This window comes from Lynx rufus, unplaced genomic scaffold (genome assembly GCF_022079265.1).
Source record: "Lynx rufus isolate CCGP_SWC_20201006 ecotype Redwood Valley unplaced genomic scaffold, mLynRuf1.p SCAF_14, whole genome shotgun sequence".
NCBI classification, from domain to species: domain Eukaryota; kingdom Metazoa; phylum Chordata; class Mammalia; order Carnivora; family Felidae; genus Lynx; species Lynx rufus.
In genome coordinates, this window is record NW_025814828.1 from 14,029,711 (window position 1) to 14,040,317 (window position 10,607).

Sequence of the window (10,607 nt, forward strand, 5' to 3'; positions counted from 1 at the left end):
CATTCATAATAAAAGAATAATCACAACCAGGAATAGAGGGTAACTTCCTCAATTTGATAAAGAACATCTACCAAAAAGCTATAGCTAATATATATTAATGATAAAAGACTGACTGCTTTCCCCCTAAGATCAGGAGGAAAGTAGGAATGTTTGCTCTTACCATTCTTATTCAACATAGTACTGGAAGTTCTAGCCAGTGTAATAAGGAAAGAAAAAGAAATAAAACGCATAGAGTTTGGAAAGAAAAAAAATGATACCCTCTCTATTTGCAGATGACATGATTGTCTAGGTAGAAAATTCCAAGAAATCTACAAAATACTCCTAGAACAAATAAGTGAGTTCAACAAAGTGGCATGATACAAGATGAACGTACAAAAGTCAATGACATTTCTGTACACTAGCAATGAGCATACAAACACTGAAATTAAGAATACAATGCCATTTACAATACCTAAAAGAAATTAAATACATATGTGTAACTCTAACAAAATGTGTGTAGGACTTGTATGCTGAAAACTACAAAACACTGATGAAAGAAAGAACAAGGTAAACAGTGACATACTAAACCCACAATTCAAAGGTTCAGCATTGAAAAAATGTCAGCACTCACCAAATTGATATACAGGTTTAATGCAATTCCTATCAAAATCCTAGCAAGATCTTTGGTAGATATAGACAAAACTTTTCTACAATATATATGGAAAGGTAAAGAAGTTAGAACAGCTAAAATAATTTTAAAAAAGAATAAAATGGGAGAAAAAACTTTACCTAGTAATAAGGCATACTACTTAGCTACCATAATCCGAATAGTGTGGTTGGCAGAGAGTTAGACAGATCAATAGAACAGAACAGAGAACCCAGAAACAGACCTACATAACTATGCCTAGCTGATTTTTGACAAAGATGCAAAAACAGTTCAAAAGGATAGCCTTTTAAACAAATGGTGTCAGGACACAAATGAAAAATATAAAACTATAAAACATCTTAGAAAAAACATAGCAGAAGATATTTGCTAGAGTTAGGCAAATTCTTAGACTTGATAGCAAAAGCATGATCCATAAAAATAAAAACTGATAGGGGCGCCTGGGTGGCGCAGTCGGTTAAGCGTCCGACTTCAGCCAGGTCACGATCTCGCGGTCCGTGAGTTCGAGCCCGCGTCGGGCTCTGGGCTGATGGCTCGGAGCCTGGAGCCTGTTTCCGATTCTGTGTCTCCCTCTCTCTCTGCCCCTCCCCCGTTCATGCTCTGTCTCTCTCTGTCTCAAAAATAAATAAAACGTTAAAAAAAAATAAATAAATAAAAACTGATAAATTGGACTTTATCAAAATTATGAACTTTTTTCTATGAAAGGACACAGAGGCAAGCTGCAGACTGGGAGAAAATATTTGCAGAGCACATATTGAACAAAGGATAGTATCTAGAATATATAAAGAATTCTCAAAACCCAATGGTAAAATATAAACAATCCAATTAAAAGATGGGCAAAAAACATGAAGAGACATTTCACAGAAGAGGATACACAAATGGCAAGTAAGCACAAGAAAAAGTGTTCAACATCACAAACTGTTAGGAAAACGCAAACTAAAACCTCCATGAGATATCAGTGCAGCTATCAGAATGGCTAAAATTAAAAACAGTGACAGCACCAAATGCTGGCAAGAATGCACAGAAACTGGTTGATTCAAACTATCGCTGAAAATGTAAAATGGCATAGCTATTCTGGAAAATAATTTGGCAATTATTTGAAAAAATGAAACATGCAAGTATCATATGATTCGACAATTGTACTACTGGGCATTTATCCCAGAAAAATGAAAACTTACGTTCATGAAAAAATCTGTACATGAATGTCCGTAGCCGCTTTATTCATACTAGCCCCAAACTGGAAACAACCCAGATGTCCTACCACAGGTGAGTGGTTACACAAGCTGTGGTACTACTCAGTAATAAAAAGGAATAAACTATTGAGATACACACATACAAAAAACCCTTGGATGAATCTACAGAGAATTATGCAGAGTGGGGAAAAAAGCCAATCCCAAAAGATTATAAGCTGTATGATAACATTTATGTAACATTTTTGAAATGACCAAAATTCTAGAAATGGAGAACAGAGTGATGGTTTCCAGTGGTTAGGGATGGGGTAGAAGGGTGGAAGAAAAATGGGTGTGGTTATAAACGGGCAATAGAGGGATACTTGTGATGAGAATGTTCTGTATCTCGACCATATGAATGTCAATATCTTTGTTGTGATATTGTACTATTGTTTTACAAGATGTTACCACTGGGGGAAAACACTGGACCTCTATTTACTATTTCTTATCTGCATGAGAATCTACGATTATCTTAAATAAAAAGTTTAATTTAATAAAAAACATTTAAATTTTTTTAATATTTATTTATTTTTGAGAGAGAGAGAGAGAGAGAGAGACAGACAGACAGACAGACAGAGTGTGAGTGGGGGAGGGGCAGAGAGAGAGGGAGACACAGAATCCGAAGCAGGCTCCAGGCTCTGAGCTGTCAGCACAGAGCCTGATGCAGGGCTTGAACTCATGGATGGTGAAATCATGACCTGAGCGGAAGTTGAACGCTTAACTGACTGAGCCACCCAGGCACCCCAATAAAAAACATTTTTAAAAACCCTCCTGTTTTGAATCATTATCTTCTGGCTGTACCACCATCTCCATTACCTTCGTCTACCAGATGGGAGCTGATACTGACTTGGACTAGGGAGGAAGTGGTAAAAATGGTAAACGGGCACTTTCTGGGTGTATTTGGAAGGTAGAACCGAAAGTATTTGCTGATGGATCAAACATAAATGGAGAAATCCAAACATGACTCCAAATTTTTCCTGGGCCATTTGAATGATGGATTCATTATTTACTGAGATGGGGAAGACTGAAAGAGGAGCATGTTTGGGGGAAAATTGGGAGTCTGGCTTTGGATATGCTGAGTTTGAGATTCCTAGTAGATCTCCAAGTGGAGATGTACAGCAGGCAGCTGGGTACATATGTCTGGAGTTATGAAGAGAGGTTAGATCTGGAGAATCAAAGAGAGGAGTCATCAGCACATGGATAGTATTTAGTCATGAGTTTAGATAAGACTGCTTATGAAATATGTATAGGAGAGAAGCAGCCTCGGTCTGAGCCCTAGAACTCCAAAGTTTAGAGGCCAGAGGAATGAGAAGAAAGCAGCAAAGACACTTAGAAGCAATGGCCAGTGAGATAGAGGAGAGCCATGAGAAAGTGGGGTTTGGGAAAACAGGCTTAAATTTCTGACTGTCCTTCTTTGACCTTTTTCATGGATGCACTGACCTCTGGTTTCACATTCAGCCTTTTTAACCACCATATATATTCAGGTTCTCCCTTAAATTGTCTTCAGCACTGAGCCCTCCTTGAAGTTCTAACTCATAAAATCTATTGATTGTTGGGACACTCTGTTGGGGCAGCATATAAGTACCTGTTCTAGTTATTCATTAATGCCTACCAAATCACCCATAAACTTAGTGGCTTCAAACAGTAACAATAATTTATTATCTCTCAGAGTTTCTATGGGTCAGGAACTTAAGACTGACTTGGTTGGGCAGGTTTTGGCCCAAGATCTCTCAGATGAATGCAGATGGCTGGAGTTGAAATCATCTGAAAACTCACTCATTCACATAATCTGGCACCTAGGCTGGGAAGACTCAAAGCATTGGTCCAGGTACACCTCATCAATCTTGGAGTTATACAATACACAATGCGATTGCAGGGTATGGCATTTTTAAGCATAAATAAAGTGGTATCCATCACCATCCAGCTCTCCAAGCTGGCACAGTCTAAGTACATACCAGAATTCAGTGGTTTGGAACCAGAACCAGATGTTGGTTTTCCAGATATGGAACAGAATCTTACCAGATAGGATCATATTATCCCTGTGTGTCTATCCCAGGCAGTCTATTCTTCTGGAATGCTACTTACTGCAGCCAAAATGGTTTATCTCAATCCCTAAAATCACTGCATTACCCATATGACATATAATAAACAAAATTCACCATGCTGACAATCCCTAGGAGCCTCTCTGTGAACTTTGGAAAAGATTACCATTGCATGAGCATCTATGCATCAGGGTTATCAGATGTTTCACTTTACCAAGCCAAAATACCTCAGTTGTTAACACTTACTGTCCCATCCTAGTTTTTAATAGTGCCCCCTTGGCTCACTCGCAAAAGTGTCTGGTTAGTTGATACATATATATTTAATAGTTGATATATGTAATATTCGATTCTTTCTATCTATCTATCTATCTATCTATCTATCTATCTATCTATCTATAAAATTTATTCCTCCTTGCAGTCAGACTTTCAGAACTGGGCTGAAGGTGCAACTTATTTTTCTAGAGGGCAACAGAATGATGTGTCAACAACAGACTGATGTGTCTGGAAGAGAGAAGAACCAGCCTTTCCCTAAGTGTGGGGGCAGGAAACATATAAGAGCCCAATGTGTTCAATGTCAAAAGGGAATCTGGATAGACACTAAACATGAAGTCATCACTCACAATAGTAATACGTAAAGCACACAGAAGTTCTCTTAACCCGTCTCTGCTTACTTGATTCACCTTACTAACCAATACTCACCACTGGAAACAATATTGATGCCCAGGTCCTAAAACTGCTCAGGGATAGAAGACTACTCTGTAAAATGCCAGAATACTTTTGTTACCACTGGCTGAGTTGTATATTTAGCCAAGAACGAGGTAAATTTGTTCCCAAACCTGTTTATGCATATAGTTGTTATCAGAGTTCTGTAACCTAATTAGATGTGACCTAAATTGATATTTAAATGATTATTAAAAGCTTGAGAGTTATTAGATAGACTTGATTAAGGCAAACTGCTCAAGGTAAAAAAAAAAAGTTACTGGTCTGGATGTAGTAGATTCAGGTATAAAATAGATGAACATCAGAAAATTCTAGAAAGAGTTAGTACTGATATTTCCTCACAAAATATGAGGAAATCATAAGTTGTGGCTACTCAGCATCTTTGAAAACTCTGCCTATGTTTGGAGAATTTCCCTTTTCAAGGTCAAAGTCAGAATTCATTCTCCCAGCCTCCCTTGTAGCTGGGGAGCAGGCACGCAATGTAGGCTCTACCAATTGGAATTTAAAGTGGGAGTGGGTGAGCTCCATGGGGAGTTGGTTGAGGAGTGGTTGATGGTAGAAGGATCTATCTTTCTGGGACACAGCAGTAGCAGAGCTTTTGGTGTTCACTGAGAGGAAGAAGTCTGTAGGGCAGAAGGTTTGTAAGAGATATCAGTAGCTCTGTTTTAGATATGTTAAGTTGATATGTGTATTAGACCTCCTAATCAAGATGACCAGTAGGCAGGTGGATATATAAGTATGGAGTTTAGAAGAGAGGGCTGAGCTAGGGATGCAAATTTGGGAAGCATGAGTATACAGGTGGTGTTTTCGGCCATAGGCTTGGATAAAATCACCTAGGGAGTGAGAGAAAATGAGAAGAAACATGAAGACCAAGTCTGAGGGTATTCCAAAGCTTAGAGGTTGGGAAGATAAGGAAGTATAGGGGAGGTGGGTGGGAAGGAGAAGCCAGTAAGAAAACGGCAAACCAAGAGAGGGTGGTGTCTCAGGCACCAAATAAAGAGTTTAAGGAAGGGATGGTGATCAACATTGTTTCTATTGCTGATGGTTCAAGCAGGATGAGGCCTAAGAACTGACCATGGGATTTGGTAACAGAGGGGCCATTAACATCCTTCATAAGAGCATTTTCAGTGATTTATCTTTGATCACCTAGACTTCAGACCATTATTTTTTTTCCCTATTCAGGGACTATTGGAGGCTGTTAGGACAGCTCTATCAGCCCCCACCTCAGTTGGGTGGGCCTGTTTTTTAAGCTCCTCCCCCAAACTGGACAACGGTTGTCAAGGTTGGCTCCAAAAGCCTGTTTATTGGGTGGGATAGAAGTCCTTCTAGCCAGTTGACCCTCTCAGACCCTCTAAACATAGTGCCCCATGAGGGGGGGGGTTCATGAATCATCCCAGCTGTTGGGAAGGACTCAATCAGCCCACCCTCATAGACTACGATTCCATACCTTATCTTGTTTGCTCAAACCACAAAAACTTCTCCTCCTTCTTCACTCTCACTGAGGTCTCACTGAGATCTCGGTTCTTATTCCACTGGAAATGCAACAGCAGTCACAGAATAGTCCCTCAGGTTCCCACTACCACAGCCACAACCTACCTGTGACTGTGCCTTCCCTTCCTCTACTACAAGTGAATTGTCTGTTCTTAGCTAAGGCTGACCTCTTATTTGTGAAGTGGTTCCCATCCCCACTTATCAGACCAACTACATAATTTGGGGAGCCCAGTACAGAATGAAAATGGAGAGTCTCTTATTCAAAAATTGTTAAGAATCCCAAGACCCCACCAGCAGAGTGTTAAACCAAGCAAGGTGCCCTTCTGACACCATGGTCCTGGGTGACTACACAGATCACATGTCCATGAAACTGGGCCCTGGCCCTGACCTGGCCTTATTCCTTAAGCCACCTTCTCCCACGGAAAGAATCCTGGCAGTGGTGAGTGGGTCTCTTGCTGAGGTAACCCGAGGAGGTACTTCAGGGAACAGGCATGGTCTTCCAGAGAAGCGAGCAAACCAGGAAATCAAGGCTAGGCAGCCAGCAGGGAGCCACTTCCACCTAGGTCTTGAGACACTGGCTGGTAACCACAGCCCACACACTGAAACTGGGGTTCCTTTGCCCTCGGCCCTACATGTCTCAGGACAGCCCACAGAGAGGCTAAGGAAACACCAGAGCACTCCAAGGGCACATCTGCCAACCTGTCTCACTCACTCCATGTAGTCAGCACTCCGTTTCTCCTTGGGATCATGGTCTCCCTGGGATCGTGTCCCCTGGTTTGGGGACATCTAGCTTCTCCTGGCTGCTCAGCAAGTCCACTTCAGTTTCTTCTTTTCTGAAGGGAGCTTATCCTCCATGGGATAGAATTTGCTGGAACTACAGTTGGGCAACCTGGGGATGTCTTGGGCCCCCTGATAGATCTCCTTCCTGTCATCACCATGGAGGCCTCTTTCCCGCTTGGGGTCTGGCAAAACCAGCCTCAGGGCTTCTGTGTCACCTTTCTTGAAGGCCAGGTGCTGGTGGCAGCTGATACTCTGGCTCCACCCTCCCATATGGAGGAATCAGAGGACTCTTACTGTCCAGATTGGCAGGGGGTCTCTGCAGTTTAGGATGGGGGGAAATGACATGGCTCTGTTCTCCCTGGGCTGGTCACCAGTTTCTGTTCTGGCTGCTCTAGCCTTCTGCTTGGGAGACTCAGGCACCAAAGAGACTTCTTGGGCTGGCTGACTTTCGTGAAGCCCCATCTTTCCCAACAGAAATGGTGTCGGGAGGGAAAATGGCATCACACAGATGGGTCCTCCTATCCCCTGGCTGGGCTGCACCCACTTGCCTCCCCTCCTTCCCTACTGCTTCTTCCTGTGGAGGCAGGTTCAGTTGTATCTCACTGCCCATCCTCACCTCCTTCATCTTCTTGCCTCCATGGTGTCAGCCTTGCATTTTCTAGTGGATGCTCTTTAACATCTTACCACTTCTCCCGGGAACACACCTTCAGTTCCTCCCGGCTATACTTCTTTTACTGGCCACATTGGCCGGCAGCCTCCTCCCCTGTGGCGTTTCTCTTTCCATCTCAGCTTTCTGTGGTGGTCAGGATATCTCCATCAGGTTAAAAGGCAGGTCATCTGTGGCATCATGGGCTCAAGGGGGACAGTTGGGGACACCTACTAAGGTTGTCTCCAAGCTGTCGCCCAAGAGGGCCAGGTAGTGTCTGGGGCTCAGAAGCTTCTGCTTCCTGGGGCAGGCTTCCACAGGCTCTGGCCCTCTTCGTGCTGTGCTCTGCTGCTCTTAATAAAAAGCAGCAAGTTGCTCCTGATGATCAGCATACATTTTGCAGTGGTGGCAAACTGAGTGGAAACAGAGTAAAAGAAGAGGGGCCTAGATTTATCCAGAGGAGTGAAGGCGGAAGGGGCTGTGGAGAGGGTGGTGTGCTTCCTCCACTGAGCTCAGGGCCCAGATGTCAAAACGGAAGGAGTCCTTGTAGGCACAGGGTACTTGGCGGGAACCAGCAGCAACCCTGCGCTGTTGGAGGGGGACAGATAGCCTGAGACTGTGCTCTCACACTTTCTCAGCCTGTCCTCAGAGGCCTTGGTGTTCTGGGACTTCTCCAAGGAGAGTGCCTGCTGTCACTGCAGCAGCCCAAGCTTAATGGCAGTCAGAGACTTCTACTCTGGCATTTTATGCCGGCAGGAACCCAGGGAAAGCCATGTTTTGGAGTCCAAAGGGGCTTCCCTGTTGGCAGTCTCTAAATGTGGACCTGGACAGGAAACAGTTTCTGATTCATGTCTAGGCTCTTAGCAGCAAGGGACAAATGCATGGTGGACTTTGGGTCCAGCCCAATACCCTGGGTACCTGGAGAAGGAAATTGCTTTATGCCCCATCACCTTCCCTCTCTTCTGAGGGTCTCTCCAGACTCACCTCCCTCCACTAGGAGTCTGTCCCACCCCCATCAGACTCAGAGGACAGTTGGGACTTGCTGAGATGTGTCTGGATCTGCCTGTGCTTATATGTGTTGCTCTGGGTCATAAAGGCAAGGCTAGAGGTGTCACACAGGAAGGGTCTCTTGTGTGTGTAGGACTGGATGTGCTTTTCCAAAAAGCTGGGCTTCGGGCAGTCCAGGCCACAGTGCAGGCACAGTACATGCTGGCTTACTCACCTTCCCTGGGTTTCCCAGGCCTGGCAACAGGACAGGTGGAGTACCCATGGTGTACACGCTAAGCACTGGGGCCACTGGCTGTCCGAGTTGGCCAGGGATGGGCCACTTGGGCCACAGCAGGGGGGTTTAGGACAAAGGGCATGCTGCCCCAATCCAGGCTGCCCATCTCTAGGGAAGCATGTGGCTGAACACCCCCAGCAGGCGCTGCATGGTCTAGGAGAACGGGCAGGGCCTTCAGGAACATGGCCGGTGCCAGGCCCCGCTCCAGTGATAAGATGATGGGGCCCAGCATTAGGCAGAAAGGAGGACAGACTACCTTAGGCCCCGGGGCAGCTGCGAGCAGGAGCTGTCAGTCCCTGGCAGGCATAGCAAGATGAGTGGGTTCTAGTACCTTCACCCCCCATAGTTCAGGGCAGCCCAGGATGCTGGGCAAGCTACAGCAACAAGCAGATGTTCCCACGGGTGCCTCTCTTCCCTCCACATTCAGTAAACCCTTGCCCCAGGCCAGGCACATACATCACCCCGTCAAAGTCTCACAACAACCACCAAGGAAAGCACTATTTTCTCCATATAAGAAAAGAAGGACTGAGGCTCCCAGAACTGAAGTGACCTGTCATGCAGCTACTAAATGGCGGAGTCAAGACTCAGACCCAGGTCTGCCTGGTATAGAATCGACACTCAGAAACTGTCTTGACTGTGTGGGGGAAAAGACATGCAGGGTGTCCAAGACCCTGGAGGTCCACAAGTATCCAGCGTACCGAGGGCAAGCCCCTTGCATCCTCTGGGACTCCATTTCCATATCTGTAAAATGGGCAGGGACCCAGCAGCTTCCCAGAGCCCTTCCCACTCTGGGGTTCTATCTCTGCCCTGGGATGTTCGTAACAAGAAAGAAAATTGGCTCGGGGCGCCTGGGTGGCGCAGTCGGTTAAGCGTCCGACTTCAGCCAGGTCACGATCTCGCGGTCCGGGAGTTCGAGCCCCGCGTCAGGCTCTGGGCTGATGGCTCAGAGCCTGGAACCTGTTTCCGATTCTGTGTCTCCCTCTCTCTCTGCCCCTCCCCCGTTCATGCTCTGTCTCTCTCTGTCCCAAAAATAAATAAACGTTGAAAAAAAAAATTTAAAAAAAAAAAAAAAAAAGAAAGAAAATTGGCTCAAGGGACAGGACGGCCTTCCTCAGCTCCTCAGAAGCAACGGTGTGCTACAGCTGGCCTCCACTGGCTCATATCACCTCCTATCAGCCCACGCTGCTTATACTAGCTCACACTGGCTCACGAGAGCTGATTGTTACGTTTTCAGGATTGTGTGAGCTGGTTGATTTAAATACAGCCATTATGAAGAATGAAGCACTGGGGATTGTATGGAAGTGATGAATTGCTAAATTCTACTCCTGAAACCAATATTACACTATATGTTAACTAACTAGAATTGAAATGAAAACTTGAAGGGCGTCTGACTTCAGCTCAGGTCATGACCTCATGGTTACTGAGTTCAAGCCCCATGTCGGCCTCTGTGCTGACAACTCGGAGGCTGGAGCCTGCTTTGGATTCTGTGTCTCCCTCTCTCTCTGCCCCTCCCCTGCTCACACTCTGTGTGTGTGTCTCTCTCTCTGTCTCAAAAATAAATAAACTTTTAAAAATTAAACACTTGAAATATGAAAAGAATTAAATAAATATACAATTACATAAATTACAGTGAAAACAAAATAATTTACTAAGTATTGTACTATATTTTAGAGTATCTACGATATTGAGCAGGTTTTAGGTCTTACATCTGTACCATGGAAACGCCATATAATGCTGTATTGCCACGCACCTCTTCCCAACTCCTCATCACATT

At 44.6% G+C, this 10,607-nt stretch overlaps 1 pseudogene; it reads right to left on the minus strand.

Moving 5' to 3' along the window:
- Window positions 1–8,497: 8,497 nt before the first annotated feature.
- LOC124509622 (zinc finger protein 831-like) lies at window positions 8,498–9,065 on the minus strand (annotated as a pseudogene).
- Between the last annotated feature and the right edge of the window lie 1,542 nt (window positions 9,066–10,607).